This window comes from Dromiciops gliroides, chromosome 2 (assembly GCF_019393635.1).
Source record: "Dromiciops gliroides isolate mDroGli1 chromosome 2, mDroGli1.pri, whole genome shotgun sequence".
NCBI lineage: Eukaryota > Metazoa > Chordata > Mammalia > Microbiotheria > Microbiotheriidae > Dromiciops > Dromiciops gliroides.
Genome location: NC_057862.1, coordinates 690,174,948 through 690,197,343, shown reverse-complemented (window position 1 = coordinate 690,197,343; position 22,396 = coordinate 690,174,948). Strand labels below are relative to the sequence as shown.

General features: G+C 44.1%; 1 protein-coding gene across 1 annotated transcript in view; it reads left to right on the top strand.

Annotated features, from left to right (window-relative positions):
- SLC4A5 (solute carrier family 4 member 5) overlaps positions 1-22,396 on the top strand; it is an 81,200-nt gene that overhangs the window by 2,789 nt on the left and 56,015 nt on the right. The window lies entirely within an intron of this gene.

Here is a 22,396-nt window from a genome sequence, read left to right as displayed (position 1 = left end):
GTCTGAGTCCCACCCCTGACACACTGGCTGTGTGACCCTGGACAAGTCTCTTAACCTCTCAATGCTCTATAGACAATTCTCTGAGACTGAGCTGTGGAGAAGGTATTGACAGGCATCGGTAGAATGATTTTCCTATTCAGGGACTGCCTTCATCAGTGAAGTCACAAATTCAGTCCCTGTTCTTTCCTTCTATTGATAAATCATCATTAGGTAGCACTTGAAGGTTCACAAAGCTTCTTACACTGGCTCTCATGTGAGCCTCATAACCCCTTACAGAGTTAGGTGGTTTGATTAGCCCCATCTTACAGATGAGGACACTGAGGCCCAGAGAGATTAATTCATGCTCAAGAACCCAGATTTGAACTGAAGTTTTCACATGCCAGGCTTAGAACACTTTATACTATATATAACACATACCCCACCTTGAGAGATTTCTGGTGATTGGGTCCCCAGGGTCCTGGGGCAGGTCTGGCCTTCCCTGCAGACAGAAGAGTGGGCCACCCACAAGGCATGGCTTGGGATGTCACCAACCCAAAGAACATGTCCCCTCTTTTAATCTTCTTGTTGGTCTCCCTGCCTCAAGTCTCTCCCCACTCCAATCAGCCTCCAGACAGACACCTGTGTGGTTGTCCTCACCTGCAGATCTGACCCTGTCATTTCCTGGCTCCCCTTGGGAAGGCCTGGGCCTCCAGGTTCCAATATGAACTCTCTTTGAAAGCCTTTCCCCACTCAGCCCCAGGATTTTATCCATCTTTATTGGCTATTACTCCCCTTCAGTCATAATCCAGCCAAACAAGCCTTGTCTGTTCACCCCAAGACGTTCCATCTCCCAGTCTTTGTGCTGGCTCTCCTTCCTCACCCCTGTTCCACAGAATCACCATGGTCCCCCCAACTGTCGGTGCCCTCCCCCCAAGCTACCTTCTATTAGCTCCTGTGTGTATATTAATATTTATTCTCAATATTAATTCTGTATAGACTTAGCTATGCACTTGTTGTCTCCTCCATTTGAATATGTTTCTTGGAAACACATGGTATGTCCACAAGTCAAGGCTTGTGGGTGGATGGAAGGACAAATAAATTGGACGTTCTCCCAGTAGAATTAGGAGAGGATGGGACCTAGAGTGGAGAGGTAGATGAAATAGTGTGGGAATGCATTTATGAAGCACTTACTGTATGCCAAACAAGTGCCGAGGATACAAATAGAACACAAGATGCCCCGATCAGGAGGAGTTCACTTCCTAATGAGGGAGGTAGCATGTATAGGAGGGTGCACCTGCAAGGCAGGCAGAAGGGCCCAGTGGTTCTTGAGGTACATCAGCAGGGCTCTTAGGGGTCCTGGGGGTCCCTGGGTTGCACTGATGGAAGGAGGGATCCTGGTGGTACCTGGAAGGGGAGGTTCAGGGTGAGGCAAAGGGGAAATGAAGAAGTCCTGCCCTTCACCAACCAGGGGTGGTCTCTAGGTGGGCAGGATTCAGGGTGCTGTGGTTGGGAGACATCCAAAGGGATACAGCTTCATTAAGAAGTGCCAACTTATTCTGACAGTGAAGTAAGAGAGACTTAAAGAATTTAAGGTCAAGGGGTGGAGGGGGGCAGACAAAAGAGTTTACTTCAGGTCACAAGATTATAAGAGAGCTGTGAGGGGTTCAGAAACCATCTATTCCAAGCTCCTCATTTTACAGATTGGGAAACTGAGGCCAAGTGAAAGGATTTCATGTATTCATTTACCCATTTTTATTTTGGGTCCATCTGTGGTTAGATCCAGTGGAAGTAGAGAAGGTGGATAGTCAAGTCAACAAGCATTTATTAAGCACCTACTGCATGCCAGGTAATATGCTAAGCACTAGAGGGTCAAAGAAAGACAAAAACAGTCCCTGCCTTCAAGGAGCTCCCGGTCTAGTGGGGAAGACAACATGCAGACAATTATGAACAAACAACTCTAGGCAGGGTAGATCAATAGATGAAAGTTTGCACTATCTCTCAGTGGCTGAAAGAAAGGCTTCTTGCAAGGAGGGGGGATTTCAGCTAAATGAAGCCAAGGAAGGCAGGAGGAAGAGAAAAGGATAAGGAGAATTACAGACATGGAAGATGACTAATGATTAATGAGACCATCCAGAGTCAGGAAGTGAAGTAAGCCTTCCTTTCCCACCAGGATGGTGTGGTGTTAGAGGGTAGAGGAGGTGCTGGTTTTTGTAGGAGGTAATGGAGGGTGGAGACAGTGCCCTTTCTACAGAGTGTGAAGACAGCCAGCTGAGAGAGGGCAATCAATCAATCAACCAGTAAACACATAAGCACCTACTATGTGCTGGCCCCTGTGCTAAGCCAGGAAATACCTAATGATCAGGTCCCCAGGGCTAAAGAGGGAGCCATTGGAAACCATTTGTATCAGAGTAATAGTTGAATTCAGGAAATTGGAGGGGGGATCCGTGAGGTAGACAGAGACTGTGACCAAAAAAAAAAAAAGGACAAAAATGTATTAAGAAGTGGAAAGAAGGAAAGGGAAGCCACAGAGAGCAGCCTAAGAGGTAGCAGAAGAATATGGTGCTCTGCTCCTGCCTGGTTTTCAAGGCTTTCCAAAGTCGAGCATCCCCAGACATCTGCAGCCTTAAACTACTCCCCTCCATATACTCGAGCCTCTAGTCAAGCTGGACCACCATCCTCCCCACAAAAATAGCTTGTACTTTCCCACCTCCTTGCGAAGCTTCTTAGAACTTCACTCCTATCCTGGAACCCCTCCTATACCATTGGTGATACCTTGGGTCATCCTCCTCCTACAAGTCTGTTCCATGAGGTCAGGAACTATGTTTTACCTAAACTTTGTATCCCCCTCAGGTCTAAACACAAGGTTCTTATACTGTAGGAGATCAGTAAATGTCTGACTTAAAACAAGACCATGTCATGAAACTCAGAGGATATTTTGAGGGGGAAGGGGCAATGCTGCAGAGATGTTAAGGAGAAAAGGAGGCCTAGGGAGCCAGGGGGCAGCCTTAGGGCATTAGCTGGTTGGAAAGAGAAAGGGGGATGCAAAAACAGAAGGTGAGAGGCCACCAAAGGTACACTTTGCCTACTGGGTAGTCTTGTTGATGGCCATTCCCACCCAAGGCCAACCAAGGGCTCAAAGCCAGGCAGTTGCTCCCAGTTTCACCATCTTGGAGCAGAGCTGAGGGAGATCTCCAGAAAAGATAGTCATTTTTGGTGTCCTGAAAAAACTAGCAACATCACCTCAAGTCCACAAGATGAGAAAAGAGGAAAAATTTTCAAATTCTGGTGCAACCTTGATTTTAGTCCAGGTCTAGAGCAGATCAGAAATTGGTGGATTGACTTTGTGGGGATGAAAGGCTGATTGGAAACTCAAGTTCATCCTCTAAGCCAAGGGGTATCAATCAACTTCCTGTTACCTTATATCCCAAGCTCATTCTGAGTACAGCAAGCCAACAATTGGAGGAGGGACTTCACCCGATGATGATTAGAATACATTTGTGCAGTTCTAAGCAGTAACAGCCTTTCCCCACTCCAGGATCTTGTACCATAAGGATCCAACTCTGAGTTCTCTCTGTGTCTATCTCTGTCTCTGTCTCTGTCTCTGTCTCTCTCTCTGTCTCTGTCTCTCTCTCTCTGTCTGTCTCTCTCTCTCTCTCTGTATCTCTCTGTCTCTGTCTCTCTCTCTCCCCCACCCCCACTCTGAGACATGGAGGGTCAGTGACCTGCCCAGATGGGAGAGATCGCACACTAATGAAACCATGAAAAGTATTGTAGTTTTTTCTTATGGTATAATAATAGACTTCCCTATATTTCATTATGTTCATATACAGAGGCAGCCTGAGTAGACCACTGGACCTGGAGTCAGAAAGACCTTGGTTCAAATCCCACCTCAGATGCTTACTCTATGACCCTGGACAAATGCCCTAATTTCTCTGAGCCTCAGTTTTCTAATGTGTAAAATGAGGGAGTGAACTTGACAGACTCTAAGGCTCCTCCTACCTCTAAATCTACAATCCTCTGATATGCCCTAACGTTAGTCATCCCTGCAGTCATTGCACACATAGATTGTTTCCATTTGGTAGTCGTTGTTGCAAATGATGTTTCTAAGAAGGATTTTTCATAGATGGTTCTTTTTCCTTGTCAATAAAATCCTTAGGGTTAGTCCTAGCAATAGAATAACTCACTCTTACTGTATGATACCAAATGGCTTTTTAAAAAATGTTCTAACTCATATTGGTGCATTGATGTTGTTGATCCTTTATTCTTGAAGAGGACAGTGACATCAGGAGGTGATGTACTGACTTGCAGTGAATTGGATTTAAGTGAGGGGAGGCTGTGCAGAGTTGCCAGCCCCACTCTCTCCTCTAGAGCCATTTGAGTCCAGTGGCAAAATATAAATCAGGATGACTGGAGATGACCCCAGATGTTTTAAGGCAATTGGGGTTAAGTGACTTGCCCAGGGTCATACAGGTAGTAAGTGTCTGAGGTCAGATTTGAACTTCAAGGCCAGTGCTTTGTCCACTGTACCACCTAGCTGCCCCTTATTGGTGAATTAACCTTGCTGAGAAATAGCTTTCTGCCCATAATCACTGAAATTCTGAGTTGGAAGAGAATTCTGTGGCAACCTAGTTCAATGTATAACTGAACAATGGTACCTTCTACAACCAGATGACAAGTAGATTTTATTATAATTTCCTGTAAAACCTACATTTCTTCCTAACTTCTCTTTTTCCTTATTCCCCATCATCCTCTCAGTTACCTGGTTCAAGACCTTAAAATCATCCTCACATCTTCAGCCTTACCCCAAATATCCAATCTGCTGTCACGATTTGTCATCTCTCCCCCTACAGCATCTCTTGTTTTAGCCTCCTAATTGGTCTCACTGCCTCTCCCCAGTCCTATCCATCCTCCATGTAGCTTCCAAAAATGATTTTCCTAGAGCACAGATCTGACCATGTAACTGTCCTGCTCACAAAGGGATGCCCCCCCCAGCCCAGCCCTTCTAGGATAAAACACCAGCCCCCCTGTCTCATGTTAAAGTGCTTCAGCTTCAGTCTGGCTCTCTCTCCTCACACAGGCTCCTTTCCAACCAGACTGGCCTTCTTGCAGTTTCTCATCTGCAACAATCCATCTCTTATCTCCACGTATTTGCACAGGCTGTCTGCCTCCCATGCCAAGGTTCACTCTCTCTTCACCTCCTATTCTTTGAGACACAGCTCGAAGACCATCTTTGACATAAGGCCCCTCCTCAGCCCTCTTCCCAAGTGCTAATGCACTCCCTCTGTTCCAAAAAAAAAATGACCTTGTTTGTATTTCACAAGCACTTTTGGAAATGTAAACGTGTTGTCTCCTCCAATCAAACGTAAGCACCGTTAGGGCAGGGACTGTCATTTTTGTCTTACTACCTCTAGCATTTAGCACAGTGTCTAGTACTTAGTAGGTGCTTAATAAATGCCTATTGGTTGACTGACTGGATGCCCAACCTGTGCGTGAAGAGCTCCCATGAGGGGAAGCCCAAAGAGCTCTTACATAGCTCTAATTGTTGGCAACTTTTTTCCTACCATAAAGCCTGAATCCTTCCCAGGGGAATTTCAGCCCATTGCTTCTAGAACTACCCTCTTGGGCCAAACAGAACCAATCTCATCTGGGCCTTAAAAGCAACCATTCTGCCCGGCCAAAGCCAAGTCTTTTCTTGTTTGGGTTAAGCATGCCCTATTCCTTCTGCCAGGCCCCACGTGGCTGCAGTCCAGTGTCCTGGCTGCCCTACTTTGGATGCCCTTTGGCTGACCTCCAGCTCATCCCCTTGTAGGAGCCCTGCTCGAGAGATTGCCCCTTCCCTTCAGGACACTGTTTCTGCCAAGCAAAAGTTACCTTCCCACTTCCCAACCATTCATCTCACTTTCTACTTTTAGACCTCCCGTTCCTCAACATCTCCTGTGGCTCCCTATTATCTCTCAGGCCAAGTGTCCACACTTCTGCCTGTCTTGTAAAACCCTTCCCAGCCTGGCCCCAAACTGCTGTCCCAGCCTTGTTACCCCTTGACCTTCCTCCTTGCACTTTGTGGCCCAACTCTGTTGACCTTGCTTTTCCATCTCATCTCCATGTCTTTGCCCTGGTTGTCCCAATGCCTCTTAGGATCCCCTTAGCGTTCCTTCATGATTCAAACTGAGCGCCACCTTCTGTGTGAGGTCCTTCTGGGCTCCCCCAAATGCCAATGGCTTTCCTCAGGTACCCCGTCATCTGCTTTGTGTCTGCCGATAGCAAGTCTCTGTATATGGGGCTATCTGAAGATATAAACATAGATGGCGCTGAGCGTGGCAAGGCTAGCTGTGATTGGGAGGGAGCGGGGCTGGCCCTCCTTCACAGAGAGCTGTGCTCGGTCCTGGCCAGGACAGGGGGAGGCAGGACCTGGGAGCACCAAGGCTTCAAGCACCCCTGTCTCCACAAGGGGTTATGGGCTGGGCATATCTAACACCCCCCAACTGTTGATAGTATAAGGGAACAAGTCTGGGTTCAGGAGGAAAGCTACTTCTCTGATTGCTCCAAGTGGGAGGCAAGTTCTTAGCTTACACTCAGCCAGCTCAGCCCCTTCCCATCCAATGCTGGGACCAACAAAAAGACCAATGTAAGCTGCCAAGAGTCAGTAAACCCACAGAAGTTCTTCAGTTGAGAATGCGTCAGATAATGCCCAAACATAAATGGGGTTTTTTATGGGCAGCTCAAATCTCAGTTCAAACCAGCAGAGAAAATGACCTCACTGAGGGCAGTCCTCTCTAGGGCTACTGCATTCAAGGGACCTGATGGGAGGCCGGCTCCCTTTCCATGTCTATGGCTCCAGGCTTTGAGACTGCTGTTCAAAAGCCGTCTCTTAAATCATCCCTCTCAAAGTGTGTCTCCAACCCAATGGATTAGGCCGCTTACTCCTTTATGGAGCTGACAGCTCCCAGTTCTCTTGGGCAACTGGTGGCACGAGCATTGGACCCTGTCTGGGGTCAAGAAGTGCTGAGTTCAAATCCAGCCTCAGACACTTACTAGCTGGGTAACCCTGGGCAAGTCACCCAACCTCTATCAGTGTCTTCAACAGCAAAATGAGGATCAGATAGGGCTTGGCACGTAGTAGGTGCTATATAAATACTTACTCCCTCCCGCCTCCTCAGGCTAGTAGGAGCCACAGCCCTTTACGCATACATGGCACAAGTCACAGGACTGTCCCTTGGGAAAAACTTCACCTGGATGAGAGTGGACATGATGCTAAGACACATACACATTGTCTACCCCATCAGAATGGAAGCTCCTTGAGGGCAGGGGCCAGTTTGTTTGCCTATCCCCAGTACCTGGCACATAGTAGGTGCTTAAGAACATTGATACAGAGAACGTAAATGACTCCTCCTCTTCTCAAATAACCTTCCCCCTCAGACCTGAGAAGGCACTTGGTTTGGGATCTCTCGATTTCCCTTTAATTTTTCAGCAGGATCATAGATCTAAAGCTTGAATGGACATTTGAGGCCAGTGCCTCCTCTCTCCCCAGGGGGAAACTGACACTCCTAGAGGTTCATTGGCTTGCCCAGGGTCACACAGATGGAACGTGTCTGAAGCAAGATTTGAACCCAGGTCTTTGTGGCTCTAAGCCACATTCATCAGCTGGCTGTTTATGCTGGATTTGGCCACAGAGTGAAGTCACGTTCTTCTAGTTCAAGGCATATGAGCATAGCTGTGTTTCTAAATTTCCCAACTCCACCCTTACCCCTCTCGCTCTTTGTCTGTGTCCTAGGTCCGCATCTCTTCTCTCTCTTCGTGCTGCTCCTTGGCAATAGCTTCTCCTCCCCTGGCTTCAGTTCTACCCTCTCAGCAATGGCTTCCAAATCTCCCCTGGCCTCCCTCTCAGCTGCCAATAACTGGAAGAGTAGGGACAGGGATGAGGGCCAACCCTATACTTTTCCTTGATATGGGGAGCTTAAAAAATAAACAAAAAAGAAAAGTTTGTTTCTAATTTTCCCACTTTAGTTCATTATACCAGCATTTTTGGAGCTGCCCAGGTTGGAAATCTGGAATTATCTTGGCCTCTTTCCCTCCCCTGCTGTGCCCCTGGCCCCTACACAGTACAATAAGTTACCAAATCCTACCCATTTCACTTCCCTGCTTGGCTCATCCTTCCTATCCCTTCTCACCACCAGAGAGGACTTAATTCTTTCTGTTGGACCTTCCAAACCTTCAATGCCACTCTTTTGTGTGGCACTCAGGGTCTTCTCTGATCTCAGGGTCTTCTTCTGCTACTGTCCCAATGAATGTGCCTTCCTCTCTCCCCATTCAGCCACACCAGCTGAGGGGGGTAGACTGTGGCAGTTATCTTGATCTCTCTGTACCTCACTTCCTTCACCTGGAAATTAAAGGCCAGGCATGTAGGGGGACTAGATAATCTCTAGAGTTCTAGGTTCTCTTCCCCTTCTAGAAACCCCTAGCTTTTACACCAACAGTGCATACATTCCTCATTTTAGGCAGTCAATGGCACAGCTGATAAAGTGTTGGGTTTGGGGTCAGGACAACTTCCTTTCCAATCCTGTTTCAGATACTCATTGTCTATGAGGCTCCCAAAAGTCATTGAACCAATATGGACCTCAATTTCCTCCTCTGTAAAATGAAAGGGTGTAGCTCAACACCTCCTAGCCCTAAATCTGTAATACTGTGTTCTAAGGCCCCTTCTAATTTAAGATTTCTGTTATTTTAGACCAGGGGCTCTTAACCTGCTTTGTATCATGGAGCTTTTTAACAATCTGGTGAATCTGTTTTCTCAGAATCATATTTTTAAATGTGTAAAATAAGACTATAAAGGACTACAAAGGAAACTAATTCTATTGCAATACAGTTATCAAAATAATTTTTAAAAGTTAAGATAAAAAAAAAGTTAAGATCACTGACCCCAGATGAAGACCCCTTGTTCTAGACCAATTGCCACTAATGCATTTTGGCTTGAGTTGTCCCTCCTAAGAATGCTCTCTTTACATGATCTCTTGCTATTCCTACCCTTCAAGTGCTTTCTTCTTCCTGAGCCTGTCCCTCATGCCCCCAAACGAAGAGCATCTTTGACTCTTTGAAATTCCCATAATGTTTTGTTCCTCTCTAAAGCATCTCTTGCATTCTGTCTTATGTCATAGTTATTACCATTCTCACTCTACTGTAAACCCATTAATGGAAAGGGAACTTGGAGTCAGAGGGACCTGGGTTCAAATCCTGACTCTGATATTTCCTTCCTGTGTGAAAATCCTCTGTCTCTATCCAGAGCAGGGCACCCAAGGTGGTGAAGAGCCTCAAAATGATGTCATAGGGACTGGGTGAAAGAACTAAGGATGTTTATTTTCTAGAGAAGGGGTCTAGAACCTTTTTGATAATCTGTCTTCTGGTATTTGAAGGGCTATCTCATCTGGAAGGGAACCCATTTGTTCTTTTTGGCTGTAGAGGGCAACTTTGAATTCAACAAATAGAGATAGAAAGCTAGAGACAGACTATACAGATGTGCATAGAGATCTACAAGTACAGAGATTTACATATGCATGTGGATAGATGATCTAGATATAGCGGGTTCAAGGCAATGAGCTAGGAGCTGGGCACATAGAAAGAGAGAAACAAAAAGCAGTCTCTGCCCTAGAAGGGCCAAGAAGGGTTCTCTGCTGTAGGTGGCTCATGAGGAGAACCTTGGAAGGTGTTAGGATTGCGAGCTTCTGCAGAGAAGCGAGGAGAGTGCATTCTAAGCCTTGGGAGGTAAGGGAAATGAGGAGTCTGTACAGGGCATGGAAACAAGAAATAGAATCCCAAGGTCAGGGAATAGCAGGACACCAGTCTGACTAAAGAGAGTGGTGTGAAGTAATTCTGGAAAGGTTGGTTCTGCTCTGGAGGGTTGGAAATCTCAAGCTGTAGGGTTTGTGTTTTCATGTCGGCCAACAGGAAGTTATGGAAAACTCTTGAGCAGGGAAGTAAATGGTGGCCCTGTGCCTTTGAGTGACTGTGTTGGCAACTGTGTGGAGGACAGGTGGGAAGGGGGAGAGTGTGGAGTCAGGGAGTTCTTGGAAGAGTCTACCCAAATATTCCAGGTGAGAGGACTGAGCAAGGATGGGAGCCATGTGAGTAGAAAGAAGGGCAGAATCAGCAGCAGCAGATATAGGGAACTTTTAAGGGTCTCTAAGCATCTCACAAATATGATCTCGTGATACCCTCACAGCCACCCCAGGTGCCATTATTATCCCCACTTTACAGATGAAGAAACTGAGGCAGTGGAGGTTAAGAGACTTTCCCAGGGTCATACTTCCTGATGTATGCCTGATGCAGGATTTTAACTCAGGTCTTATGCACTCTAAACCTAGCATACGTTATATCAGCTCTAATGCCAAGTATACATGTGTGGCAGACAGAAAAGAGAAAAACAGGCAGAAACATGAGAGAAGTGAGAGTCTGGGCCAAGCCTATAAAGAGATGAAATTAAACACATAGTCTTGCTCTTGTAGTCAACCATTCATGCTATCCAAGAAGGCAGTGTTGTTCAATGAAGAGTATGACTGAAGAGTCAGAGGACCTGGGTTCAGATTCTACCTCTGACACTTACTACTTCTCTGATCTTGGGAAATTGCCTTCACTTCTCCAGTTTCTTCATCTATAAAATGAGTGGGCTGGAAGAGATTGTCTTTGACACCCCATCCAAATCTCTCATCCTACCTTTTCTCCTGAGCATAGAAATAGCAATAGTTGGGCAGGAGTTCAGTTCTAAATGACCCAAAGGCTTGAGTGGACCACAAGCAAGCTCAGTGAGACTCATATTTTGGTCACAAAAGCTGATGGGATCCTGACCTTTGTCTCTAGATGTGTAGTGTCCAGAATGAGAAAGAAGAGAGACCTGCTGTAGGCTGCCTTGGAGTTCTGTCTTCATTTCTGGGTGCCCTGATTTAGGAAAAAACACTGACAAGCTGAGTGTTGGTCATCATGGTGAGGCAGCTGGAGACTGCCATGAGGAGGCCACGTGGAAAGAAGTAGGAATGTTTAGACTGGGGACAAGGACGTAGGGGGGAGATACAGTGGTTGTCTTCATATAGTCCAAAGGTTTTCATGTGAAAGAGGCTTAATTTGGCCCTTAGAGAACAGAAGTAGGAACAGTGGGCCAAAGTTACTGGGAAGAAGCAGAACTCACAGAAATAATGAAGTAATGATACAAAATTTAGAAACACTGAGAGGCTGAATGCATGTGATAGGCATCCAATGGACAATGCCAAGTATTTGTCCTTTTTGGAGCTCAGATTTGGAAGAGATGGCCATGTGCTAGAGAGGTCAGGGAAGCTTCATCAGTCATCAGCCAACCAGCACTTATTAAGGTTCTTCCTAGAGGCCTCTGGATGGTGCCACAGTGCACAGACCTGGAATCAGGAAGACCTGAGTTCAAATTTGACCTCAGGCACTTACTAGTTATGTGACCCTGGCCAAGTCACTCTGCCTGCCTCCCTTTCCTCAACTATAAAATGAGAATAATAAGAGCACCCATTTCACAGGGTTGTTGTGATGCTCAAATAAGATCATATTTGTAAAGAGCTTATCAGAGTACATGGGCACACAGTAGGAGCTATAAGACGTTGATTCCCTTCCCACCTACTATGTGCCAAGCGTGACGCTGAGCACACAAGGACAAAATGAACCTGCCTCTACTCTCAGGAAGCTGACACTCTATCAGGCAAGAGAGCATTTATGTCTTCAGAGACTAAATACAAAGTCGTATGGGGACAAGGAGGCATTAGCACTTGGGGGGCCTGAGAAAGACCTCCCGCAGAAGGTAGGGGGAGGAGGGAGAGCATTCCAGGCATGGGGGACACACCAAGCCAAGGAAAATTATAAATGCACTGTTCTGAGCGTAGAACAGGGAGGAACCAGGGTAGCTGTCCAGGGTACTGAGGGAGGGGCTAGAAAGGGAGGGATTAAGGTGTAAAAATACTGGAAAATTAGAAGGGGGCCAGGCTGTGCAGGGCTTTAAAGGTCAAACTGAGGACCTGGAGACCTTGGAGATGATAGGGAGACACTGGAGTTTATTGAATAGGGGAGTGACACGGTCCGATATGTACACTTGAAGACTGCTTTGGCAGCTGAATGGAGGAAGGATTTGAGGGGGAGAAACTTGAAGCTGGAAGACCAAGTAAGAGGAGAGAAGAGATAAGGACCCGAACTAGCGTGCTGCCATTGTGAGTGAAGAGAAGGAGAATAAGAGTAGAGAATGTTGTGAGCCAAGAAATGATCTGGCAAGAGATCTGCTACATGGGGTTAATGAGAACAAGGGTGGGAAAGGGTTACATCAAGGTGGTAAGCCTGGATGATGAGGAAGAGGATGGTGCCTGGAATACTAAGAGGGAAGTTAAAGGAAGAGGAGAGGTGAGTGACAATGTTGGTTAGTTCTACTTTGGCCATATTGAATTTGAGACGCTCTCAGATATCCAGGAGTTGGATGGTGAGTCATGGCACATCGTAAGCACTTAATAAATGCTTAACTTGAGAGAGACTAAGGCTTGATATTTGGATCTGGGAATCATGTGCATGGAGAAGTGAATTGAATCCTGGAAGCTGGTGAGATCCCCAAAGAAGATAGGAAGGAGGAAGAAGAGAACATACGTCAGAGCCTTAGGGGATACCCACAGTTTGTGGGCATGACCTAGGAGAAAAACTATCAAAGGAGACTGAGAAGAAGCAGTCAGACAGATAGGGGGAGAAGGGGTGTCCTAGAAACCTAGAGATAAGAGAGTATTGAGCAGGAGAAGGGGCTCCACGGTGGCAAATACTGCAGAGTCCAGCACCTAGGGAAAGTACCAAAGTACTATGAGGTTTGAAGGAAGATAAGGAAAACTTCATGGAAGAGATTCAGCCTTAAAGGATAGGTTGGAGTTCAGCAGATAAATGGAAGGGATGAATCCTTCTAGGCATCTGGAACAGCCTGAGGATGAACATAGAGACAGGAAGATCCAAGACAATTTAAGGGACATGTTTTGCAGGAGCACAAAGTACATAGAGCAGTATGAGAGAGGAGTCTGGAGAGCCCTGAATGCCAGGCAAAGGAGTATGAATTTTCACTTTGGTCTGACAAGAGGGAGCCCTGGGGCTGGAATGTTCCCTCTACTATTTCTCAACTGCTAAAGTCCTACCCATCCTTAGCCCACCAAATCTTACCTTCTTCCATCAGTCTATTGACACTCATTTATTCACTGCTTACTATGTGCCATGCACTGTGCTAGGCATGAGGCTATGAAGACAAAAATTAATCAGTCCCTGTCCTCAGGTTGCTTGTATTCTATCAGGGGAGGCAACATGAACATATATATAAGTAGATAAAAGATTCATACGGAGAAGACACAAGGTAACCTTGTGTGGGAAGGCATGAACAGCCCAGGGTACCAGGAGAAGCTGGTGTTTGAGAGGAGTCTCTGCCACACTGTTTTCCAGTTTTCCCAGCAGTCTTTGTCAAATAATGAGTTTTTCTTCCAAAATCTTGGATCTTTGGGTTGGTCACATACTAGGTTAATATAGTCATTTGCTATAGTGTAATTTCTATCTATTCTGTTCCACTGATTAATCTCTCTATGTCTTGGCCAGTACCCGATTGTTTGAATAATTCCTGCTTTATGATAAAGTTTGAGATCTGGTACTGCTAGACCACCTTCTTTTGTATTTTTTCATTGATTCCCATGATATCCATGAACTTTGGTTTTTCCAGATGAATTTTATCATTATTTTTTCTTTTCTCTTTTTTTGTTTGTTTGTTTGGTTGGTTTGGGGGGTTTTTTTTGTTTTGTTTTGTTTTGTTTTGGTGAGGCAATTGGGGTTAAGTGACTTGCCCAGGGTCACACAGCTAGTAAGTGTTTTTTAGTGTCTGAGGCCAGATTTAAACTCAGGTCCTCCTGAATCCAGGGCCGGTGCTTTATCCACTGCACCACCTAGCTACCAATCAAATTATCAAAAATATTTTATAGAGAAAAAAAATAGCGGCAGTTAGGTGGCATAGTGGATAGAGCACTGCCCTTGGATTCAGGAGCACCTGAGTTCAAATCCAGCCTCAGATACTTGACACTAGCTGTGTGACTCTCGGCAAGTCACAAAACCCCCATTGTCTCACAAAAAAAAAATAGTGATAATTTGATTGGTATAGCACATTAACTTAGGTAGGATTGTCATTTTTATTATTTTGGCTCTGCCTACCCATGAGCAATTAATATTTTCCCAGTTGTTTAGATCTGACTTTATTTCTGTGAAAAGTGTTTTGTAGTTCTGGTTATATAGTTGCTGTGTTTGTCTTGGGAAGTAGACTCCCAAGTATTTTATATTTGCCACAGTTATTTTAAATGGAATTTCTCTTTCTATCTGTTGTTGCCAGACTTTATTGGTCATATATAGAAATGCTGATGATTTATGTGGGTTGATTTTGCATCCTGCAACTTTGCTAAAATTGTTAATTTATCAAGTAGCTTTTTAGTTGATTATTTGGGATTTTCTAAGTATAACATCATATCATCTTCAAAGAGTGATAGTTTTGTTTCCTCATTACCTATTCTAACTCCTTTAATTTCTTTCTTTTTCTTCTCTTATTGCTATAGCTAACATTTCTAATACAATATTAAATAATAGAGGTGATAATGGGCATCCTTGACTCACCCCTGATTGTATTGGGAAGGCTTTTAGGTTATCCCCATCACACATAATGCTTGCTGATGGTTTTAAATAAATAGTACTTATCATTCAAAGGTAAGCTCCTTTTATTCCTTTGCTCTCTAGTGTTTTGTTTGTTTGTTTGTTTGTTTGTTTGTTTGTTTGTTTGTTTGTGGGGCTATGGTGGTTAAGTGACTTGCCCAGGGTCACACAGCTAGAAAGTGTCAAGTGTCTGAAGCTGAATTTGAACTCCAGTACTCCTGAATCCAGGGCCGGTGCTTTATCCACTGTGCCACCTAGCTGCCCCCTCAGTCTCGAGTGTTTTTAATAAGAATGGGTGCCATATTTTGTCAAAGGCCTTTTATGCTTCTATTGAGATAATCATATGATTTCTGTTGCTTTTGTTATTGACATGGTTAATTATGCTAAGTTTTCCTAGTAACCAGCCCTGCATCCCTGGTATAAATCCCACCTGGACATAGAATATGTATGATCCTTGTGATGTATTGCTGTAATCTTTTTGCTAGTATTTTATTTAAAATTTTTGCATCAATATTCATTAGTGAGATTGGTCTATAATTTTCTTTCTCTGTTTTGGCTCTTCCTGGTTTGGGTATCAGCATCATATTTGTCCTTGAACTGAGTCTCAAAGGAGATCAAAGATTCCAAGAGGCAAAGGTAAGGAGGAAGAGTGTGCCAAGCCTGGGCAATGGTGATTGTTTCAGGAAAGCTGATGTCCAAAGGCAGGATTCTTTCTCTTTTCTTGTGCCTGGACCCCTTTGACCAGTCTGGCGAAGTCTGTGGATCCCTGCTTGGAATCTTGTGCTTCAATGCATAAAAATAAACCCATAGGATTATCAAGGAAGCCAATTATAGTGGAATACAATTAACAAAGTATCTAAAAAACAAAATCACAGGCCACAGGTTAAGATCCAACCCCTGAAACTTGGAACCTAATGCATTTGCAATAAAAAATCCTCCATTTCCCACCGTCCAACTAGGGCAGGATTCCCAATATGAGCCAACAGGGTCACTTACCTGCTGAAAAAGCTAACATGATCTTATACTGCACTAATCAAGCAACCACCAGGCATTAATTAGGGGGTTTCATGACGTTCAAGGTTCACTTCTGACACATAGTGGTTGTGTGACCCTCTTAAAACATTGGGCCTCTTCCTAAGGCTCCTGACTTGTTCTGTTCCATCCCAGGGGAGCAGTCTGAGTGCCAGGAGGGAGGCTTTAGGGAGGCAGATTTTGGCTCTAACCATCTGAGAGCAGATAAGGAACTTTAGGCATGTGCCCTGATCTCTATGTGCCTCAGTTTCCTCATCCCTAAAAATGAGTACAACAGTAGTTATAGCACCTACATCCTAAGGTTGTTGCCAGGTTCAAATGAAATCATGAATGTAAAGGGCTTTGCAAACCTTAAGGCACTATGGAAAAGTGCCCATTTTTATTATTACACAAGGAAACAATTTTAAACAATACTACTTCTCACCTTAAGATATTTAATGCAAGAGGAGAGTACAGTATAACAAGATTACAGAATGGCCCTGAGCTAGTGAGATTTAAGAGAATGAATCATCTTCTAACTAGTGTTAGAGCCCTGGGTACCCAGTCTGAAAGACTTGAGTTCAAATCTGACCTCAGACACTTATTAGTTATGTGATCCTAGGGAGTTGGTTCATCTCTGTTACCTCAGTTTACTCAGCTATAAAATGGGAATAATAACAACAGCACCTACTTCCCAGGGTTATTGTGAGTATGAAATGAGATAATATTTATACAGTGCTTAATGCAGTGCCTGGCACATAGTATGTGCCCTTCTCTTCCCCTTCCACACTTAGAGTAGTTTATTTATACTTTGCAGGTTTCGAGCAGAGCATGTGCAATTTGTACTAGGGTATTGAGCACTGGATGAAGGCAGCTGAGGATTAAATAAAACCCTTAGCCACACTCCTTGTGGCCTAGATCAGATGCAAACTGAACCCACTGTAAGTTGTCAAGAAGAGTCAGCCATGGAGGAAGACCCCAGCTCTTAAGTACTTGCCTATTAAAGAGCACAAGGAGGGAGAAGGAGGAGGGGATTTCTTTTCCTCCCTTATCTTGGCAGCAAAACCCATGTCTAATGGCTCAGTTGTGTTACTGTGAGTAACTGGGAATCCTCCTTGGGAAATCCCAGTATCACCAAATTTGAGAGTTGGGAGTGGCTTCACTAGCCATCTTCTCCAAGATGTGCCATCCCTACTATGACATATCCAAAAGATTGTAGGCCCCAGAGCCCAGACTTCTGTTAATTCTAGGGTATAGGCTCTAATTCTCTCTAAAAGTCTATAGCAATCTCCTAAGACAAGATTTCCACAGAGCTCAGAGCCAGGGATGGTGGTGACTGTGGCCCAAGCACCCCATTCTATTTAGAAGCAGGCTCAAAGGAACCATCAAAGTGACTTGCCAGCAAACACCACATGCCACAAGGAGCATTGCAAGGGCATCACCAGAAGGGATGGGGGATGGGGAAAGTGCCCTTTAAGCTTGTAAGTTGCCTTGGCCACATCTCCTTGATGATCTGTGTATTTATACTCCAAGTGTGCCCTAGGTTTATAGGGGAGATGAAAAGTGCCTATGATGTGCTAGGCATTCAGGATATGCTCCTTTGCCCTCAAGGGATTTCTAACCTGAAGGAGGTATTGTATTATATTCAGGATATAGACAAAATGAATATAAAGAGTAGGAGGTGGTAACTGAGTTGAGTCTTAAGGAAACCAGAGGCTCCAAGAGGTGAGGTAAAGAAAGAGAATAAGCTTTACAGATGAGAGATAGTGTATTGTGTGTGTAGAATAGCATTTGGGTCAACATGGCTGATCACAGACTTCATGGAAAGGAGTAATGAACATGTAAAAAGACTGGAAAGTTAGATAGGTTGAGACCAGGTTGTGAAGAGCTTTAAATTCCTATCATAGGAATTCATATTTGATCTTAGAGGTAACAGGGAATTGATTGAGTAGAAGATTGACATGACCAGACCTGCGCATTAGGGAATTAACTTTGGCATCTGAGTGGAGGGTGAATTGGAGTGAAGAGAGACTGGAACCAGGGAGACAAAATAAGAGGCTATTATGCTAGTCCAGGTGGGAAATTATGAGGGAGGGACTGCTCATTTAAGTTGACTGAGAAAAGACCTACAGTATTTTCTCAGGGAAGTCAGCTCTCTGTGAAGGTGACAACATCTCAGAACCAACAAGTGTTTGGAGATGCATCAAACAAGGGGTTTGGGGAATGAGGAAAGCAGGTTGGGGAATCCCACCCATTCAGAGATGGGACATTCCCACTGTGTCCCACATCCCGCCTGTGTTAGACAGTTAAAGAGTTAATGTGCCCTACTATTCCCAAACCTCAGGGAGGGAAGAAAAACATTTAATAAAAGTATTAAAATGGCCACAAGGAGTGTTCGCTTTATTGAATTATGAGATTAACAAACAAAGTGAAAATCCAAAATCCGTGAGGAATTTTTCCCTGGGCCACATTTTGCAAGGGGTTATTAGTCTGGGGGGAGCTTCGCTCCTCAGGAGAAGGAGTCACTCTTCCGCCAAGACGGATTTAAATGGCTTTTTGAGCTCAGCTGAGGCTCTTCTCTGCTCACACAAAGGGAGCTGTGTACATGGATGCCATTTCTAACTCGATCAATGCCATGAGGTCAGGCAGTTAATAAGATAAGATTTTTATTAATTCTGTCTCTTGCACTCACACATGGATAGTAGAGGTATCTATGGAGGCATTAATGACTTTACCTGAAGGGCTAGCCACAGAGGAAATAGGTACCTTGTCTGTGGACTATCTGTCCATTCATGAGGATCCCCACACCCCCCAAACCCTGGATGAAATCTAAGTGACTTTCCCACAGTCACACAGCTAGGAAGTGTCAAGTTTCTGAGGCCGAATTTGAACTCAAGTCCTCCTGAATCCAGGATCAGTGCTTTATTCACTGCACCACCCAGCTGTCCCCTTGAATGAAGTTTAAATGAGATACTCTCCCTGCCTTCATGAGCTTACACTTTAGAAGAGTGTAAGAAGACTCACAGACTTGGGAGAATCTCAGGACCAGAAGAGGCATTATTGGAGTGGATAGAGACCCAAATTTAGTCAGGAAGAGCTGGGTTCAAATCCCACCTCAAATGCTAGTGTTTGACCCTAGGCAAGCTCCTTTGGGTCTCAGTTTCCTCGTCTGTAAAAGGGGGGGGCGTGACCTTCCAGGTCTCAATCTATGTATGATTCTATGAATTTCAGGAATATGCCCACCTAAGCTTATGCCTCCTTATATCTCTGAAGTGAAGGCACCACTACCTTTCCAGGCACCCATGTTCAAAACCAGCGTCATCCTTGACTTGTCCTCTGCTTCCTTCACTCCCAGAGCCAATCGTTTGTTAAGTCTTGTCGATCTATGTCTACAATCTCTCATTCAGTCCCTTCCCTCCCTTCACACAGCCGCCCCCTTAGTCTGGCCCCTCTCCCTTCTGCCTTGACCACTGCAATGGTCTCTTTCTAACTGGATGCCCCACTTCTAGTCCTTTTTCTCTCCAATCCACCCCACACACGTATACAGAACTGATACTCATCTATCCCCCATCTCTCCCATTCCAAAACTGAGGGCCCAATTCTTCATCCTCATCAAGACCCTTCAGTGACTCCCTCTTGGCCTCCAAGATAAAACAAAGTCCTCAGCCTGGCGTTTATAGTCCCTCTTTCTTTCTACTGCCCTATGTTCTAGGCCACAGCCCGAACCAGATTCAAATTCCATTGAGAAATATTCAACAAAATAATAATACAATAAAACATAGGTAATGTTAACATGTGGTTCTCTAAGTCAACACAAAGGCCGAAAGGATTCTTATGTACAGTCTAGTGGCCCCATTTCTATTTGAGTTTGACACCAGTGATGTAGTTAACAGAACTACAGTGTGAATCATCGTCTTGCTTGTTGCCCATAGATGATCTTCTCCAGACTTCATGCACATCCCTGTAAGACTATCACCTCCTTGCCCCTCTCTTCTGGAATCCCTCACTGCCTCCAAATCCACTCAAGTTCTACTTGCTACATGAGGCCTTTCCTGCTTGTTCCAGTCGGCAGGGCCTTCCTTTCTACCCAAACTCATTTGTTTTGTTTACTTATTTGTTTCTGTGACTTCTCAGTAAAAGAAAAGCTTCTTGAGGATGGGTCTTGGCTTTTCTTGTTTTGTTTTTAATCTCCCAACACTTAGTTAGCACAATGCCTGAAACTGAGATGATAAGGGTTTGTTATTGAATTGAATAAGGAAGATTAAGCTGCCTACTGCTAATGTGAAGGATGGAATGTAGTGGAGTGAGAAAGGAGGCAGGTAGGTCTTGTGGGAACTTACAGAAACAGTCGATGTGGGTGCTAGGGAGGACACATGCCAGGGTGTTGGCAGTTGGGAATAAAGAAGAGAAGTCTCTGAGAGAAATTTCAGGGGTAGAATCAGTTTGGATTCTTTGGCAAGCTGACATTTCCTTTTTCTGTGCCTCTCTTGGTACCAATAATCCATTTATTACTGAACAAAGTTCTTTATGGTTGCATCTATCAAGAAATCTTAAGTAATCATCAGATATATATGTATATACATATATTTGACTTCTTATGGAAGGGTTAGGGGGTAGCTAGGTGGCACAGAGATAGAGGTTGGAGTCGGGAAGATTCATCTTCCTGAGTTCAAATCTGGCCTCAGACACTTAGATAGCTAGGTGACCCTGGGAAAGTCACTTAATCCTATTTGCCTCAGTTTCCTCATCTGTAAAATGAGCTGGAGAAGAAAATGGCAAACCACTCTAGCATCTTTGCCAAGAAAACCCCATATGGGGTCATGAAGAACCAGACATGACTGAAATGACTGAACAGCAACATGGAAGTACAGTCTTTAAGACTTCCTTTTGATCTACTGAGTCTTTTTAAGTCAGTGAACAATAAAATGCAATGAGATCTTGCATTCTGTCCCTCTATTAGTCAATTGTGTGACTCTGAAGATGCCATCTGCTACAGAAGAATCCAATGCAAAATGTGCCTGTTCCTTTCTCATAGTTTCATTAAGAATATTCTTGATATGTGTGTAGACTGTTAAGTAGCTAAGCGATAGAGCACTGGGACTGAAGTCAAGATCTGAGTTCAAATATGACCTCAAATACTTACTAGCTGTGTGACTCTAGGAAAGTCACTTTTCTCAGGTGTAAAATGGGGTTAATAACAGCACCCACCTCCCAAGGTTGTTAGGATCTAATTAAGGTAATATTTATAAAGTGCTTAACTCAGCGCCTGGCACATAGTAGGTGCTCAATAGATGCTTGTTCTTTCCTTCTTAAATGTTTATAAAGATAGTCTCAAGATGAGAAAATAGATACATGAGTCAGGAGTGGTTGGCATCTTCTCAATCACTTTTTGTTGGGGGTAATACCATCTGCGATTGCTTCTAGTCTTCCTGTCTTTGAGATATTTTGAGACTCTCAGTCCTTCAGTGTCTTTGAAATTATCACACAACACCCCAGCTGGCACAGATTTCTTCTGCATATATTTGATAAAGTCCAGCTGCTCTTTCCAACTTCAACTTTTCAAGTGTCTTTTCCACTTGATAGTGCAACAGAAAGTGGAGTCAAAGAGAAGAGATCACTATACAAATGCTGGCGCAGAAATACTCCATCTTGGGAAATTTTCTTCCTTCCAAGTTTCTTCTCTAAATGCTCTGGGATTATCTCTCTTATTAGAGTTTTAATGTGACTCATTTTCCCATCCACCGTGCTTTATCTTGTAATGAGATTCTGCTCACGATCTTTCAGCATTCTCCGTAACATTTTTCAAATGAGTTTATAGTCTAACCTGATGTTTCCCCTTACTGTCAAGTCTCTCTACTTGGCAAAATTTGCTGGATAAGGAGGCCTTTGTGCTCCTTTTGTGATAATTAATTACTTTTCATGGGTTAAAGTTCAGTAGGAAATGGTAGGAGACTATGTCAATATCTTTTCCTTTATCCATTTCCACTTTGTAGCATCAATAACTTTTTTTTTTTTTGGTGAGGCAAATGGGGTTAAGTGACTTGCCCAGGGTCACACAGCTAGTTAGTGTCAAGGGTGAGGCTGGATTTGAACTTAGGTCCTCCTGAATTCAGGGCCAGTGCTCTATCTACTGTGCCACCTAGCTGCCCCATCAATAACTTTTTAATAAGTCAGATTGGAGTTACTGTTATTTGCAGTTTGTTCTCATCTTTGTCCTTTATTTTAATTTGTTATGGATTTTATCCTATTCTTTTTTCTCTGTCTTTCCTCTTAAGATATGTAAAAAGTTAACTCACAATTTAATTGAGTATCATGAGGCAGTATGTGATTAAATGACAAGATTAATACATGTTGTGATGTTTAAAATCTATATTGTGTGATCGCCTTAAATTAGAAGATTCAGCACCAGTCTTTGGGCATTAAGCATTTATTAAAGCATACAGGTATTAACATGGAGTTCAGAAAGTTAAGAAAAGGTCTATCTAGCCTAGAGTTCCAGCCTGGTTGGGTTCTTCCTCAGGTCCTCCTCCACGAGCCTGCTTTAATCAGGAACTCTCCAGCAAACTGATTGTGGAAGCTTTTTATAGGTCTGAAACAGAGGCGGTCCTTACACACTGCTTCAAGCTGATTGGTTGGCATCATCCAAATCCATTGGTTTTGAAGGTGTTCTCAAGTTTAGTTCACAGTCTAGTTTCTGAGAACAATA